This window comes from Spermophilus citellus (assembly GCF_964194105.1).
Source record: "Spermophilus citellus genome assembly, chromosome: 1".
Classification (NCBI taxonomy): domain Eukaryota; kingdom Metazoa; phylum Chordata; class Mammalia; order Rodentia; family Sciuridae; genus Spermophilus; species Spermophilus citellus.
The window spans coordinates 49,676,081-49,696,024 of record NC_138182.1 but is presented as its reverse complement, the minus strand read 5'-3'; the positions used below and the strand labels follow the sequence as shown (position 1 = coordinate 49,696,024).

At 31.4% G+C, this 19,944-nt stretch overlaps 1 long non-coding RNA gene across 1 annotated transcript in view; it reads left to right on the top strand.

Annotated features, from left to right (window-relative positions):
* The window catches only part of LOC308657490, a 460,486-nt gene that overhangs the window by 369,794 nt on the left and 70,748 nt on the right, over positions 1 to 19,944 (top strand). The window lies entirely within an intron of this gene.

Sequence of the window (19,944 nt, the reverse complement as noted above, 5' to 3'; positions counted from 1 at the left end):
AATAACTGTATCTGAATAGGGCTAAAATGTTAGATGACACAGTACTATGGGTATTATACTAAAACTAAAATTATATAAAAATATTGGTTAACTAGAGCCTAAACAGGCACTAAAACTGATTCACCCATACAGTAATAGTTTCCTTTCAAAGTTTGTGAAACAGCACTTGCTTCTTCAAATTCAAGGCAAGGAATATAAAAATGTGGATTCTTCTGATCTATGGGCATGATGTCTGTCTTTCAATTTATTACTAGACTTGCTTTTGTTTCTTTCAGTAATTTTGAATTTTCATTGTACAGGTCTTATTCATATTTAATTATAGTTATCACTAAATATTTCATTATTTTATACTTTTATGTTTACTATTTTTAAATTTTAATTCTATATTTTATTGCTAGTCTGTAAAAGTACCATATCTTAATCATGGTGATGATAACACAAATGTATGCTTTTCATAATTCATTGAACTATGCACTTAAAATAAAGAGTCTTATTGGATGTAAATTGTTTCAGTAAATTTGATTCAAGACAAGTTCTGAGTATGTATTTACTATATAGGATTTTGAAGGTAAAGATACGTAACATGCTTATCACAGTTCCTGACAAAAATATATACTTGATAAAATGATCTATTAATTTTAATTCTTTATTTAATCATGTTTTTTTACTATAAATTATATTTTTATTGCAATACACATACTTAGGAATTTTGAAAGGATGTTTTCTGGAAATAAAACATCTTATGATAGAGTTCTTAATACTTTAGCTCTAGCAACAGAATATCCATGTAAAGAAAGAAAATGTTACTGATTTAAAACTTATAATCTGAGATTTTTGAAATTATTCTGTGCTGAATGTTTTTAGGATTTCTGCTTACACCTTTCTTAACCTGAATTAAGCCATATTTCACTTTTAATTTTACTATAGTCATGATCAGCAAACTATTGCTTATGTATATTTTTCATCTTTTTCTACAGTGATTGCTGACACAGAATACTTTCTCCCTTTCATCTTTGAGTAGGACAACTGTGCATCATTGGGTACCATTTGTCATTTTCCTGAACTTCAGCATCAGATTCTTGGCAGCAACTACCTCTTCTTCCATGCATCATGTTTTGGACAGTAGAAATTTAAATCCCTTGATGGGTAAACTTATTCAATATTAATTATATTAATAAAGGAGAATAGTAAGTGTTATATGTAATGTACCACATGACTAGTAGTTTTAAGTACTTTGCATGTACAGACCAGTAATTCAACAAAACAAGTATGAAGTTGATGCTAATTTTGTTCCTATTCAAAGATGAATATGTAGGAAATATTAAGTAATTAATATTACTTAATAAGATTAAGTAATCTCATAAGGGTTCTGAAACTTCAAGCATTCTCAAACTAAGCAGCCTAAATCCATAGGTCAGTATCTCAAACATGATACTCTCCTACTACTCAAAATTCTATTTCCTGAGTAACTATACGTGTAACCATAAATTAGTCATAATGAATTATAGGACATAAATGATTCATGGGTAAATCAATCCATTTTATAATCTCAGGCGAAAACCTAATAATGGCCATGGATCTTTTATATTTAAAATTTAAGTTAGAGGTGACAATGTATTCAAAATTCACTTTCAAACTTACATGATACAGCTTCCTATTCCATCTTTAAAAATGTTAGTCCTCCTTGGGCAATTAACTTGAGTTCCAGTAAGATTGCATGTCATTATGTTTTTATAAAATAAGACATGTCCCTGTGCTTCAATCAACTTATGTCTTAAAGAAATACATTAGCTGTAGATTCTTAGAAACCTTCAAGAAGTTTTTGGTCACATCAATTTTGAAGGCATTTCAAAGTGAGTTGTCAAATATAGTGAATATACAATAAAATACCTTGTAATTTGAAAATATGATGACATCTTTCTTGGTTCTTCAAGTAATGTCTCTTAATATTTTATTTCATAAGTCTAAAAGTCAGAAATCCATTACAAAAATGCCTGGCAAAATTGTAAAGCAGTATGGAGATTCCTCAAAAAACTAGGAAAGGACATACCATTTGGTCCTGTTATATTACTCTTCACTATACATCCAAAAGAGTTAGAACCATCGTGCTACAGTGTCGCAGCCACATTGATGTTTACGGCAGCTCAATTCACAATAGATAAGCTATGGAACCAACCAAGGGGCCCTTCAACAGATGAATAGATAAATAATATGTAATGTATATACACAATGAAATATTACTTAGCCATAAGGAGATTGTCTTCATTACTTTTGCTGCTAAATGGATGAGTCATGAGAAATCAAAGGTCCAATGTTTTTGTTTTGTTTTTGTTTTTTTTTTTTTTGGATATAAGGATGCTAACACACAACAAAGGTTGGGTGCAGAAGGGGAAGAATAGAATTTCAGTAGATCAGAAGATGGATAATGAAAGGATGGGAGAGAAGAAGGGAATAGAGAAGACAGAACAAATCAGACATAACATTTGTATCTTCATATATAAATGCATAATCAGTGAAACCCCATATCATGTACAATAAGGGTATCATAATTAGAATAAGTTACATTCCATATATGTATAATATGTCAAAATACATTCTACTGTCATGTATATCTAAAAATAACAAATACAAAATTTAGAAAGTTTAATTTATTTTTTAAATATAAATAGTGACCAGATCCATTATATGAATAGTGACCAGATCCATTATATGAATCTTCTTACCTTACAAAGACTAAAGCATGTCATCAACAAAGCATGACCATGAAACAAGGAAAAAAGATCAGTGCAACGCACATCAATCCTCATTTTTGATAGATACTTTGATGTGATCCAAGTAAATTTCTCCTAAATAGCTCACAAGTTATTTCTAGTTATGGTGATGAAATGAAGTCCAGTTTGATTCAATATATTACATTTGAATTGTTTTTAAAAATGCAGTTATGGTTTTCCATTTTTACAAGGTATTTGATCAATAATCAATTTATGATTAATTGTATTATCTTCTTCATTCAAAAAAAATTAGTTTTTGTTGTTGTTGTTGTTTAGATTTTTGTGTTTTATTTGGGAGGGGTACTGAAGATTGAACCCAGGGGTGTTCTTCCATTGGACTACATCCTTACCCTTTTCTTTGTTTGTTTATATTTTGAGACAGTGTCTCACTATGTTGCTGAGGCAGGGCTTCAGTTTCCCAAGTAGTGGTTGTGATAACAGGTGCACTCTACAACACTTGGCTTAACACAGTTTTTAAAAAGCAGTGGAGGTAAGGTTCTGACTCTATCATATAAGCTGCATAATATGTCTTCAATAATTTGATTATGTTCCATTTCAAAGTGTCTAAAAATAACACTACTGGGAAGAGCTTGTAACAATGAAAGTGTAATACAATAAATACTGACTTCTTCATTTTAATTTTGTTGCTGAGGACTGCTAAAATCTGGTGAAGAAAGAATGTTTGGTTTTTGTTTAATAATTCTAAAACTGCATTGTCTCTATGACCCACATAATGAAAAGCATCTCTAATGATTAGAGTAAATTTAGCAAAACATTAAAATTCATATAGATCGCTACTGTTACTTGGAATTTTAGCTTTTGGGAGTGAACTAAATTTAAAAGGGTACTACCCCCTTAATGATAACAACTAGAAGGCCAGTGTGAGAATGACATTAAAAAAGGTTCAAAATCCAGTCACTAGGTCTCAAAATGTTAATATCAGAAATCACAAAAAGCAAATACTAGTTTAAGTATTTTTTAAGAAATGTAATAAAACAAAGAAAAAAGAGGAAAGAATTCCTTTAATTACCTATGCAATAATACATGAAGGTAAATATGATGCCTTTGAATCTTTTTTAAATTAATGTCAAATTTGCTCAGATTCTTCATTATTTTACCCTCATGAACGTCCTTCAGGTCCTAGGTGCCATTTTGACATTTATCATTTTAGCCCTTTTCTTTGTTTTAGCTTCAATTCAAAAATTGGGAGTCATCCAATCTTAGCCTGTAATTGGGACCATAATTGGGTCTTTGATGCCCTAATTATGAATAAAGTAATTATAGTAATTATAGATAAATTAGAGTAATAATTTGTAATTATAAATAAAGTCAATCTGAAATACATTTGCAATATAGTTATGAAATGGATATCAAAAGTGACAGTTCTACCTCAAATATCACATTGTATTATGCTTTGTACCTTTCATTATACTTGTGTTAGATTTTCAGGAAACTGGAAAAAAAATATATATATATATATAATTAATTTGATTCTTAACCTATTCTTCATTCTTTAAAGAAAAGTAATTTACATCTGCTATTTAAGATATATAGATTTTTCCCAAAAATGTTAATAATCCAACAAACTTTATTGAAATATATAGTGATAAGCAATTTGCATTGTCAAAGGTCTAACAATTGCATGGGCCTAAAAATTGAAAACAACATATCTTAGGGATAATTTTTAAGTCACTTTCAAATACTAAAATAACTCCTATGATTATAAACTCATTTAGACCCTGCCATATGGTTTCTCTGGAGTCATAAGTGTTATCAAATTGATTAAACAATTAAGAGGAGATATATCTGGAGTCAGGTCATTTATATAGATATTTTTTATCTCAATTAGTTCCCCCCCCACACACACACACAACCTACAGAAGTAGAGATGGAGTTAATGTGGTTGGTTTTATGACCATTTTACCTGATAATAAAAATGTCTAAATAATTAGCCCAATATCAGACAATAAAAACCACAAAGGGCAGAATTGTTATTTCAGCAGAGATAAATTCATTTCCCAAACTGATAATAGTTTCAAAATGTCATTATTTTTATAGTAGAATTTCTAAATGATAAATTATGTACTCTGAATAGTTTGGATTCTAGATATTTTTTAAAATAAAGTATATTTTCTATCATGGTCTATTTAAAATGCTAAAATGAATTAACTTATTATATCTTTAAAATAATTACTTGTAATATTTGAATCCTCACTTATTTTCTAGGTTTTTATCCATTAAATGTTTCTGCTCATTTTTTTTCTAATTTTCCCACATAACCCCCTTTTGTAGTTACATATCCTTTTCTAATGAAAAAGAATAAAGTCAGTTTACATTCTATTCAGCAAAATTTATGTGTGCTGAGTAAACAAAACCAAACACCTATTACAATTGTCTTACTAAAATTTTGACAGAAATGCTAATTAAATTAGCTAGCAGATTCCACTTCATCACTTACACTACATTCATTTAGTTTCTGCCTTGACAGGATTGTTAGAGAAGCAGTTGCAGAACTCTCCAGCAGCTATCACACACTGGCTTAACTACTTACACATGTTTGATATTCAGTTGCAATTTCCTCTCCTGATAAATGAAGAAATAATGCCAATCCTTCATGTCTGAGAGTTAAAAAGACAATGTAAAAACTACCTGATTTTATGTCAAGTACATTGATAGAAATGCATGGTAATTAATGGTAGGTGCAATCATCAACAGACCCTAATGAAGGGTCAGCATGGTCATGGTCAGCATGCATATTACTGTACCCATGAAATTCTCTCCTCATACAGTTAAACTAGATAACCTCACAGTATATTTCCAAGCTTGACAATATTACTATCTGACTACAAATAAATTATCACATTGGAGAGTTTTGTTTTGTTTTATTTTGTTTGTGGTCTATTTGATGTTTTCTTTGTTAACAAATGATTGCTATAATATAATGTATGTAATTTTGGTCTACTAGATGTTACATGTTCTCAGGCAAAACTCAGGTTCCTCCCTCTTCTCAGTATGAAAATGTTAAAATACACAGCTTTTGTTATTGTTCCTCCTGAAAAAGAAAATGAGTTTCTTTTTCACATGTACATTGACTGTGTATCCCATATTGATCACAGTATTGATAGAATTTATATGTGTTTGTATGTGTATGTGTGAGAGCTGATGGGGTACCGAGAGGAAACATTTGCTAGATTCCATCTTGGATGGAATCCAGGCCCTATCTCCCTCTGTTGCAGTACTCACCTCCAGAATATCAGAAGTTCATGTTATCCCATGATTCCTTCTTTTCATTCCCATTAGGACTTTACTAGATCTTGACGTTGGTGAGTTCTCATCAATTAATATAGAATTTAGTTTTTACAAATTAGTTTTTCTAACACATCTAGTTTTATATAGAATTGGAAACTGCAGTAATAAATGACCTTAATACAAAACAAGCATTTTAAATCTGAAAATGTTTACATTAGAGTCACTCATAAAAAAGGAAGATTACTTGGGCATCTCATACTAACTTCAAAGTGCAAATCAGTTTAGGAAGTTATTGGTAGGGAAATAAAAATTCCAACTGTCTCATCTTTATTTACACATCATCCTTTCCAGTTTTATTGAGGTATAATCTACAAAGCTCTCTATATTAAAAGGTGTACAACATGTTCTTTTAAAATCTATATACATGTGGGTTGGCTAAGTCACACTAATTTTTGTATGTGTTACCTCACATACTTACCATTTTGTGTCTGTGTGGCAAAATCTACCCTCTTAGCAATTTTAAGATTATGTTTTCAACTTTTTAAAGATTTAATTGCTGAAAGTAATGGCTTTGAAAAGAGAGTATATTTTTATTGCCAGGGATGTTTCTTCCATAGCAGAATCTGCTCATCATAGCAGTTCAAGTCCTGAGGGATTGTGTTAATGGACCATGCTGCCACCAATAAACACCTTGTTGAATTGGTAGTTATTTCAGGGAAAAGGGAAGTCACTCTGAACCTTTTATAGACTGGATGTTTTAAATGTGCTGTGAAATGAAGGACACATAAGCTTAAGAGTAATTATTCCCATTATGCAACTTTTATGACTCAAGACAGTGAGATAGCAAGGAAAATAAATGCAAAATAGGCATGTATGGAAAGTTTATCAAGGTTGAGATTCTCAATGTGAATACACTCCCATTTATAAAATGTATAAGCACTGAACATTACAAAATATAATTATAAATAGAAGTAATTCATTAATGCATGAATACTTAATTCTAAATAGTGACAAGCTGTTTCTTATTATATAATTTTTAAAGGAATGTTTCTGGTTTATATTTTGCATGTAAGAAAAATCAGGATTTTAACATTACCAATAAAAATATAACTTCTTAAGGAAAAGAAATATGAAGTTAACATGGCTTCATTAAAGTAAGATCTTATAGAAACCAATTTCTGAATCATTTGATCCTTCCTTATGATGTTATAGTCTCACATTAAAAAAAATTACCACCACTTTTGATTTCAGTCCATGTAAACATTAAGAATTAACTTACATTTTAATTATATATTTTGAATATACTGTAAAGTAAATCTTGGTGGTGGATATTTTCTAGTATATAATTATTTCATATAGAAGTGAACTGAAAAAAATTCAGTCTTCTTGAACAAAGTTCATTATTAATCTAAGTAAATAAATATTCCAAAATTATCAATGAATTTACAAATTATGGTTATATACATGTAAGAATTTGTAAGAGGGAAAAACGAATGACTCTTTACTGAAGAGACAATTTGGTTAAAACCACAACTCATTTTCTCTCCACTCAGATGCACCTTGTATTATTTTTCTAATTCTTCACAGAAAATTACCAAAAATTAGAAACTTAAAACAACACACAACACATATTTATTATCTCAAATTTTCAACACAGAATTGTAAGCAAAGTTTAGCTGTGTCTATTTTTCAGGAATTCACAAGGCTACAAAAAGTGTTGTAACAGGAGTTGCTTTCTCACATGGAGAATGGGCTCTAGAATCTTTGTGCAAGTCCATTCAAAATTAGTAGAATTTATTTCCTAGTGTTCACAGGCTTGGGGACTCAAGTTCCTCACTGGCTCTTGGCTAGAGAGCACCCTCATGTCCAAGAGGATGCCTGTATTTCCCTGTCATGAAGCCCTTTCCATATATCTGGGTTTAGTTCTTTACAGCAGGAGAAGAGCACTAAGAAAATCCAGCAGGATGAAGTTATGGATGTATAGCAATATAAAAATGGGAGTGTCACCCCAACACCATTGCCATATTCTGTTGCAAGCAAGTCACAGTTCTGATGACATTCAGTTGGATGATATTATAAAAGAGGAACTCACTGCGTATTACTTTAAGTTGTGTCCATACAAAGCTCAGTTTGACTAATACATCTTTTGAATGATAACAATTCTAAATTTTGCTAGATATCAAATGACTTTAATAGCCCTCACTCAGTATGAGTCTTCTGAGATTCTTTGAGTTGTTATATGTAAGTATTGAAAATCTCCAAACATAATAAGGTAGGAAGTACTTAGAATGGTGATAAACACTTAGTAAATAAGAAATAATAAAAGTAATCAATATCATCATCATTTTTAATATTACTCCTATATGCATAAGGTTTGGAAGTTCAGCATACTTAACCATGCTGGAGTTTTGATAAGACTTGCAATAAATTTGTTATGACAGGACAAATAACAAGATTGGGGGTGATAGAAAAATTATCAGCCAAATATAGAACAAATGCTAAAGTGAAAATGATAAGAATGTGTATCTATCTTGCATAATATAAGGCCTCAAAAAGTGCTAATTTGCTTAATGCAGACTTGTTAAGTAGAAAACATTTAATCCAGAATGGTGAAAAGATCTAGGCACAGTGCTGCACACCTGTAAATCCCAGAGACTCAGGAATCTGAAGCAAGAGGATTGCAAGTTGGAGGCCAGAATCAGCAATGTAGGAAGGCCATGAGCATCTTAGTGAGACCCTGTCTCAAAATAAAAAATAAAATAAAAAGGGCTGATAATATGGTTAAGCTCCTCAGGATTCACTCCTACTTCATTCATATTATCATTCACCCCAAAAAAGAATGATTAAAAAGATGAAATTCCAGAAAGACAGGTAGGCTGCCTGGGCATGCCTTTGAGGTGTGCCTATATTTACAGAGATTTCATCTCTGCCCTCCATACGCTAGACTGTCTAAGAAGATCACTTCCTTATTCTCACTGATTGCACTTTACCAGCAAGAGTAGAAAGGCAAGACTCCATGACAGGCAAGGAGTGACTTGGTACTCTGTTTTGTTCCACACAGTCTTAATCACTCTCAGTCAAGACCTTCTTGTCACTCTTACTCTCTATTAATAAAATATTTTTAAAATGAGTGAAAATAAAGTAGTTCTCAAAACAAAAAATCCAACTATCAAATTTGATGTTTTCCTCAATTTCCAGTAATTCTTGACACTTTTCAAGGGTTCTCCTTTTGTTTATGCTGAAAATCTGTTTGATATTTTAGTTGTTGATCTACTGATCTTTATTTTTTACTGTATCTACTTATTAAATTATTAGTTGTCAGTAAGGTAATTAAGTCTGGATATTATGTGAACTCTAAAGAATGATCACATATAGGTCTGCTTCTGAAAAGTTTGCTTGCGGACATTTAAGGAACCCCACTTTACAGCCAAACTCATACTTAACAGAACAGTTAGAGGAATAAAATGAAAGCATTAAGGAAAGCATTCCAGAGAGGAGAAATTTGAAAGTGCAAAGCTGTGGGAACATGGAAAAGCATGATGTGTTCTATTTTTCAATGGAATCTTTTAAGAAGCATTGTATCTGGAAGTGGGTAGGTTTTTGAAGATTTGGCTGAAGTATGAGACTTGGGAGAATTTAGGGACATATTGATGGCATAAGGACATGAATGCTTGTTAAGTGACTAAATTTTATATTTTTCAAACTGCTTAAAGGATAACTTTAAAGTGAGGCAAACATGATGGATCAGATCTTTTAGGAAGACACACAATAATGAAGATGAACAAGATAAAAGTCAGAAAGAAGGCTGATTTAAAACAGAATGAATCTGACATAACTTTCTTATGTACATATATGAATACACCACAGTGAAGCTCAGCATTGTGTGCATCTGTAAGAATGGATCCTAATAAGAATAAGATATATTCCATATTTGCTTAACCATATCAAAATAGATTCTACTGCCATGGATAACTAAAAAGGACAAATAAATATTATAAAAAGAAAATTTTAACAGAAACTGGCCACTAATTAGTACCTTCCTAAAGAAAGAACATTGGCCTCAAACTACACTGTCTAAAAGATATACCCACTAACCATATGTGCCTATGCCATTTAATTTCATATTAATTAATATTTCCTCAGTAACATTAGATAATTTCAAGTGTCCAGTTGCCTTATGTGACTAGTGGGTATGTGTGATACTGGAAAGCATAGACAGGCAGTTTTTGTTTCCTGGTGGAAAGATTCATTGGATAGCAGTAATGCAAAGTGAGTCCAAGATATTTCATGTCATTTATATGTATGTTCATGGGGGGAACCATATAAAATGAAGCCAGTATGGGAAATAATATAATGAGGTGAATTACAGGTGTGTTGTGTGTTGAGTTAAATTCAGGTATACAAGTGTCTTCCATTGCTCTACTACTTTTACCAATACTGCCTCAAGGGCATCCTTTCTCATATTTCTTTCTATTTAGAGGTGAAACTGCTGGCTAAATTCCCAAGTCAATATTTGTTATCTGTAAATATATGTGCAATTATTTATGGTTACCAGTTTCTCCTCTAATTTATATTGTCTAGTTGTCTGATAAATTCTATTGCCTATCAACTAGCTTAAACTATGAGCTATTTAAAAATTAGCCCTTTGTTTCCTAATCTAAGTTTAAAATGCCATCTGATTTTTCATTCATTTTATCTAATTATGACTGAGAATTATAAGCTTTTCCTATATTTACAAGTGATTTGTAAACTATTAGTACTGGAATTTTTCATATTTATTTTTTTCTGTATCTTTTTTTATTTTTCATTATTGGTTTGTAAGATTTTTTTAACACAGCAGGATATAATGTAAGTCATGAAGTTGTATTATAAGTTAAAGCCACTCCCTAGTTTATTCTTTTATTGACTTTTCATGGTGACACTTTAACCCCTTTAAAATATTGTTAAGTTTATCAATATTTCACTTATGATTTCCATTCTAGAATAAAATTCTTGCTTACATAAAGATAATTCATGTTCCCTTTAGCATATTTAAATTTTTAATGTTAAAATATTTGATCCATAAATATATTGTATATCAATTGATTTTAGAATAAGAACTGGGAGAACCTTTTTAAAAAATGTTACCATCCCAGCATTTGAAAAAAGAAGAGAATCATAGTTCTTACATAATTTTGCTTTAGTAGTTGTTATTGCAGATATTTTAAGTGAATAAAAAGAACCCATCTTTTGTATATTCACATGCAAAGGAAAAATATAATTTTACATCTGTATGTGAAATATTATAATAATTTCAAATATTTTAATGAAAAAGTCAATAACACACACTATTCTCAGTACTACAATGATTGAAATAAATAACCCAAACATTTCAATGAATGAGACTGAATTTTTAGCTTTTGAGACTCACATGAACATCCTACCCCAGCTAAACCATTGGCTTATATATAATTTATATTTGAAAATAGATTAATTCTGTATATATGCAAACTTTATGAACAGGTGGGACAGACTTGGAAATCTCAGAATTCATGGTCACTTGATACCACCTTGTTTGTTCTTTTTCAAGGCCTAATTGTAAGGCAGAAGTTAATTCTCAGAATAAGGATTTTTATTTTCAGAAGAGAAAAACCGATTTGCTTCAAACTATTAAAAGTTGTCCTTGCAATTTTTTATTTGTGTTTGTAAGGATGATATATACATAATCTCAATTTGCCACACTTTAAGCATCACTGAAATACTAGGCCTTAGTAGAAGAGCAGCTTGTATTCGAATTTTCATTTACTGCAAAGCCACTTCTTTTCATGGATCTTCTTACAGATAGGTAGCCTTACCCTGTGGTTTGGTAAATACTTTGAGGAATCACATTCCAACATGTTATATGTTGTCTCTTTTAAAATCTTGAAAGTTCTGCTAAGATTTGAGTCTTTACATTTTCTATGTGGAAATAAGGAAAAAAAAAACAACAAAAATATGTCTACCAGCTTTATAAGAAATCCTGATATATCCCACACCACTGAACCATGGAAACTTCATTGAAGATGCAAAACCACGAATTTTTTTTTGAGGGGGACATTATGTTCCAGGTTATGGTTAGCATTTTTCTTATTAACATACCTCACAATAATTATTACCTTTAAATATCAGATCCAGTCAACAGAGTGTCAAATAACATATGGTGTTTTATGGATGATCATGAAGACCAAGTTCTTTGCAGATTAATTTAAATATAGCGCAAAAAGAGGTAGCCTTGACAAGTCAAAGTAGCCAACACTATACTCTACTGTAACTACTCTTGCAGATTTTTAAAAGTTATTTAAATTGTGTAATCACTTTCATATCTACAGTTATATCTATTATTATTAGTAATAGTAGCATTAATATTATTATTTGCAATTCTATTTCTTAATTCCTCATTAAAAACAGCATCATCAAAGATAAATCATATCAAACTACAATCAATTTTAACTTTATTTTATAAAACATGCAAAAAGCTAAATGTATAAATGTTATTCAAATTCTTTATATTGTCATTTTTAATGACTAAATTATATAACATGATAGCTCCAAATAATATTACCACATTGTTAAAATATCAAAAAATTAAAGCAAGTCTCCATAAACTTATTATCTCAAGTCTGTACTTCTACTATATTATTATTATTTCTTTTGGCTGTAGAACACCTATTTGAATTTTCAGGAATTTATATTTTAAATTCTTTCAAAGAATTTAGGGTAAGAAAGAAATTAGCATATCAGATATTGGCTCTTTCATAACATTGCTGTCATGAAACTTTGCTTTTACTGTTTTAAATATATTAATTTATTTTGCAACACTTTTATCATATCATATGAATTGCAATACAAAAACGTGTTAGGAAGTCATATGAATTGTTAAAAATTTGCCCACAGCATACAAGAAAAGGATACTAATCATAATACAATATTCTATATTATATGATGCTAATCACTGTCTAAATGTCTATGGGAAAATAAATATATTCCATCTGTTGGAAACATATATGTTTTCCAGTTAATGGGTTTACCAAAGATAGGAGAAAATGAGATGAATAATGAATAATTTTCTCTTCTGCCAAAATGAAAATACAAGAACATTTTCAATTCATCTTTTCACTCCATCTGTCATTTTCATGCCTTATTGCATCAAATGCTCCACTCCTTCTCAGTCATTTTTTACTTACAAAATATTATCCATATCCTTCTATATTAACCCAAAAGCCCTGGCATATGCCCTGCTTCAGTGCTTGGCTACTAGGATAAAAATTTCCAGTGAATCTTGTCTGAATCCCATCCTTCTGCCTTCTCACTCGTGTGTGACAACCATTTGTTACCCTGCTAGATACTGTGGCCAATTCCCTGCTGTGAGTACCCAAAAACCTTTCCACCTTGAGGTGATGGTGCAAAGTTACTTCACTCTTTATAATACACCCTTGTTCTATTTTGTCTCTCTCCTCCTTTAAGCATTCTGCCAACATCAAAGCACAAATGAGAAACTGAATTGTGATTAAAATCAATATTGTTTATAACTCCAATGCTATTTTTAAATCATATTGTTAATGGGCCACTTCTAAATCCAAAAAACAATCGTCACCATTTGGACAGTAATTTGTATTCATTGCAAAAACAAAACAAAACAGAAAGGCGAGAAGAAAAGAGGATGGTTTTCTTACACATAAAGCATTTTTTTTTTTTTTTTTTGCAGTCAGCTGTGATCACATGCTCATCCCAGTGGGTAAACCCTGAAAGCCACTTGTATGTGTGGATAAGTGACGGAAAACTATAGACACTGATGAGGATTTTGAACCATCTGTACAAATACATTGTCTCTACCTTTTTTCTGGGGCTTAGGGCAGGAAATACATGAGCCAATGAATGTGTAAATTTTCCTCTCTTCAAGCCTCTATTGCTGATCTAGCAACCAATAGCATTATTAATCCAAATTGAGTTGGAGTGTAATTTTCTATGTGAATCAGAAGGTCAATTCCCAAATTTCAGTTAAATATAAAAGGAGGATAATAATGATACTAAAAATTATAAATAATGATCCAACAATTATGCAGCATTTTCTATGAATTATGTTATTGATAATTTTTATCATTTTTATTAAGAAACTAAGATTTATATATATTAGCTTATTCACAATTATCTTCTAAAGTAGAAGTATTCTCATTGGCTGAATTAACGAGCTGTTGAACAGTACCATGAACAGAGAACATTTGATTATTGTTTCAAATCCGGGAATATGAAGTTTACCAAGTATAGGTATAACCTGTAAGTAGGGGAATTAAGTGGATCATTTTCTAAACAGGATGATTTGAATCCAAGAAGTTAAAAATATCATATCAACTTTAACAACACATAAATATAAATCTTAATAATATCTTAAATTCTCTATCTTATCAGAGGGATAAATCAGACTATTTTTTCTGACTTGCTAATTGTTAAATATCTCTATATTATGCAGGATTGTACTGAAAATACTGTACTACTCAAACACTGTATTTATATACCATATCTGTTTTTATATACAGGTGTTTAAATGAATTTCAACTAGTACAAGGTTCTCAGAATATAGATCATGACTTTCTCAGAAACTATCAGTGAAAAACCCATGTGCTCTTCATTTACTGCTTTAGTAATAATAAAAACTATGTGTCAAGCATCACACTAAGAGCTTTACATATATTTACATATTTAGTTCTCACAAAAAAACACAAGGTAAGTTTCATTGTCACCATATGGAGATAAGGAAACGTATGTTTTGTGAAGTTAAATAATTTGTCCAAGATCTTACAGCTGGTATATAACAACTTCAATTTGAATTGAATTCTTTCTCTGAGAAAGCCTTTGATCTTAATAAACACCGTATAACATTGCCTATTTTAACTGCTTTGAAGAAAATTTGTTGTTATTCTGACAAATATATTATTGTCAAAATTATGTATCATATCTCTATACACAGTCACATGCATAAATATAACTCATAACATATATTATTATAGAAATTCTTCCTTTTTAAAGCAAGAGTTACATTTTATTTATAGCTCATATAGTTCCTAGATTACCATAGACTCTCAATAAATATTAAATTACAACCACAGATCATTTAACAATAAAAGTTTTAGCATCATACAGTTAAAAATCAAAAGAGTTGAATTTAATTTAATGTTGCTATATAAAACAAATTCTCTTTCTCTGTTGTCATCTACCCATGTTTTTGCTATATAAACAGAAGGAAAGATGTTGTAAGATAGTTCACCTTTATAGGTAGATTTAATTTACACTATGCTGGAGTTAAAATGTTTGACAGAGCTTTTAAAAATTTCTGCTATATAAAAATATAAGATTCAGAAAAAAATCTCTATCTTTACATGACAAGTCTTTGCATAGTCTAATCTAGAATATCTGCAGGGAGTAATGGTATGTGAGGGGTGGGGGTGCACAATATGACCTGTTTTATTAAACTATAATGAACCGTGATGCAATGAAAAAAAAAAAACATACATTTCATATGAGGTTCCCCAGGAAGAGTTTGTTTAAGGCATAAAAGCACTTGGTCTCTGTGTCAAGAGAAAGAACTCCACATTGCTTTGAAGCACCCCTGGCAGTTGATAATGGAGAGCTGTTGGCAATGCTTATGGAGGCAGATGCTTACCTGTACTCCTACAGTGTACAATCTTGGCTTGATGACAAGGTGAAGAGAAGGAGAAGCTGTCACAGAATGGGGGCAACTGGCAGCTGGAACCCTAGCGGGGAAGGGTAAACTGGTCACCCAGGGCTGCTTGCTTGACTGTGGCATAACTCATCAATCATGCCAACATATGCAGCTGCCTGAAAATAAACAGGCTTCTCAGACGGGAGGCGAAATGAGGCAAATTAAAAGACCAATAATTTAAACAAATATGTTCCCAGTTCACAGCAAAGATGGATGGACAAATTTTGCTGATAGACCCAGTTTTCTGGGTAAGTAATAAAAGTCACTAATACATACTCATATGATAAATTTAAAAATGTCATTCTAAGACAGAATCTTTTTGTAAATTATTTTGAATTCACTCTCTTAAAATATAACTACTACATATTTTTAAAAACCTATTAATTAATATCTTCTCTTGGATGTTTCTAATGCTATTACTAATAAACATTGTAGCTAATATAAATAATGAAGCTCTAAATACCCTACTGAAGCATATGTCTTCTTGTTTTGCTTCAAGCCCTAACAGAACCCAGTGGGAACTTGGCAGTAACACTGGCTGCATAATCATCATCATAGTGTAATACAATTGCTTTTATTTTCCTTAGTTCTGTTTGTCTATCTATAGCTGATCTTAAATGTATATATTATGATATTACTTTCTTCTATTACATCAGCATCTCTCTCATTAACTTTTATTCTGATCAGATTAATATTAATCTATTTCAATGTCATATGCATATGCATTAATGTACGTATGACATTGATATAAATACACACAAAACATTATTTATATACATATATATTTCACATACCCATATTTTTTTGAACTTTCTTTTCTAATCCCTCATAGTAGTGCAGCAACCTTCTATCTCATATTAAGAAAATAAATTACTTACAACTTTTTTTTTTGCCTTAAAGCAAACCTCTCTGAAAACTCTTGACTAATGACTACAGATTCCCTAAGGTTAAATGATGATGAACTCCAACATTAGACACTTAGTAATTTTTACTCCTTGTTACTAAAACACTTCCTTGAATCTGTCTTTCATCCTTCATCAAATTTAGATTTATCTATAAGAACTAGAGAGCTCATGTCCTTTTCACTGATGGGTTTTGTATTTATATGCTTATGATTGCTACCCAGTGCCCTACAGAGAGCATTGGGGGGTCTGATGAGACAATATCAGAAGGTGGTGATTTTCTTTTTCAAATCTGACAGTGGTGCAGAAATTAGAGAAAGACAAAACTAGCCTGAGGTCAATGTAATTCTCTCCTCTCCCAAGCTCATCTCCTTACACAGGTGGCATTACAGCTGCTGTTATGTCTGCAGGGGAATCATAGTGGCTGGCAGCCCCTTACACAGCTGGCAGCCTGATATAGGAACAAAAGAATCAGGTTCAACATTGCTAAATAGAAAGGGTCCACCTTGTCTCCTAAATATCTGCTTCTCTTTAATCTACATTATAAGACAGTTTATTGTTGCTTTAATCAGGGCTGAGAGTTCAAATTTCTCCTCACCTAGTAAATTTCTTAGTAATCTGTGATCTAATTTTAGCAGCTATCCCTAATCTTGGGGAAAAATAAGGATGTCTCTGGAATGAAAATTTTTAATCATTTTTTAAGCTAAGAATTGTTTTTGATGTTTCTTGCAATAGTCTGGAATATACTGTAATAATTAACTCCCAAGAAATACAAATTGATTGTATTTGAGTACACTTGTGTTTCAACACAGCAATTATGATGTAAAATGTGGCATTTGGGTGTGAGAAAAGATATGAATTTAGTAACTAGTACATTGACAATGACATTTTGCAACATCCAGGTAATAGTAAGATACTATTAGATAGTAAGATACTATCTGGATACTCTAATTTTATTTATTGTTTTGAACACATTCCTAGTAAATATATAGCACATAATCTTCATTTCTTACATAGGATTTTAATCTCTCTGTTGATGGTTAGTTTAGTCATTTTAGAATCCCTGTCACTAATTGCCACAAGTACATAGATAGCTATGTCTTTTTTCAGTCCTCTAACTCAATACTAGTGGTGACCTGTGTTTCACAAAGGTTTGCCTTTATCACAATTTTCTTTGACTTCAAAGAGTGTCTATGGTACCTATATCTCTAAGTCTCATTAGTTTTGAATATCCTGTCATAGGTTTGCAACAAAAATAATATTATGAACATAACCTAGGCAGAGGTTAAAATTGTCACTCAGAGGTATCTTGCATATCACTTTACATCTCAGAACACTTCAACATAAGCCGTTTTGCTACATTTTGTGTGACATATGATAAGAGCAACATGAATTGGCTGTAAGCTACAGTGCATGAAATCTCACCATAATTAATTAGTGTTGTTATAGCAACACTTTTTATAGCATTTCTTAACACTCAAAGGATGCATTGGCATGGGGTAAACTGTCTAAAAATCATTTTGCCAATTTCATTCTCAACCACTCTCGCTACTATCTTTTCCCTTTTTAATTTAATCATTCTCCCCCTCAACTTGGATCCCTTCCTTTTAGATAGAATTAGATAGTCAAACCTCAGCACAGCAGCAGGTCTTAATATCAGTTTGCTTGTGTGAATTCTGAGAAGGTAGCACTAGTTCTCTGTCATGTGAAACAAACACAGTATGTCTTTTAGCTAAAATTAACTTTTTTTTTTAATTTAGAATGATTGCATACAGCATGGAAACAGCATGCCACATTTGACTATCCATCATATATGCCCTGCATCCACAATGTACCTTTAGGGGAAAAAGATAGTATGTTTTTTTCTTATTGCAAAACCTACTAGATTTACCATGCATGTTAGTGTATTCATTAAAGAAATCTGTGTTGGGATAGAATTTATAAGCCATTTAGTACAGCCTTTCTAATTTATAAGGTGGGGATAAGGGGGAAGGAAATACCTAGAGGCCTTATGAGTAGTTCACTATAGAACTAGGTTGAGAACTATAAACTCCACATTCTCTAATTAGTAAGCTTTTTATCAGATCACAAGCTGCCTCATTTTACATAGTTTTAAACATGCTTAGAATTCATCCTTAAGCTACAAAATAAACTTAAGAAAAGCTGTATTGCAAAACTCACTAAGTACATGACTATTATTTTAGATCAATAGTAGAAATGCCATCATAGTGTTGCAAGACACCAGATACTTCTCAATATATTAAGCAGGGCACTCATTTCAAGTGAAACTGGATTTGAGAAACACAGACAGTGATATCTCAGCATTAAAAAAATACATCTATGACTGAAGGATGGAAGTATTGGGGTATTTGGAACATCATGGAACTCCAGACAAAGGTCACAAGTAGATGATGGAAGATCTCCTAGTCTAGGAATCTGGGAAGATGCAAAATGATGATTTAGCCAACAGTCAGCATCAAAGAGCAAAATAACAATAGAGTCCATAGAACTTGTATTTCGAGAGACAAAGACAAAAAAAAAAAAAAAAAAGCCGTACCAAAAGTCCTCATAATATTAGAAACTGCTAAAATCTCAGTGCCATATGGAGTACTGATGGCTCCATGATTTGGAGCCCCAGTACAAATGGAAAATGTTAAATTTTTCTTCAAGCCTTAAGGATTTTAATATGTCAATATGTTTAACACCAAGCATCAGGTAATTCTAATGTATGGAAGCTGGGAAACTGGCATATACATTTTGCAAATTTCCTTGTAACTAGAGTCATGGACATGAGTATGGTTCTGCCAATTACATATATTCATGATTGCCTAAAATGGCAGAAGTAAGGCCAAGGTTTTTAACCTGTGTTTGAATCAAATCGTGGGTCCCCACTCTCCTGAATATTAAGAGGCAAGGGCTACCGTGGTGGATATTTTTCTCCTACTTTCACCAAAATTGTTTCCTACTAATTCCCTATTGTAGTCCTTCTGCTTCTCAACTAACTGAAAATGATTTCTCTTTCCCATTAAACCCTGTGCAGTTCAATACAGTTCATTCTATTTGTTTGTATGGGGTAGATATTCAGATTTTCCAGCAAGAATTCAGTAATGGAATTCTGATGAGCTTTTCTAATGTACAGGAAATGTGACTTCAGTTTATATCTGTGCAAACTTACTTCAGGAACAAATGATGGTGTACAGATAAGAAACTTTTAGAAGGTGTATTAAAGTATCATCAACTATCAAGTGTGTTATTCTTTTTCTGGGGCCACTATAATAAATTTCCA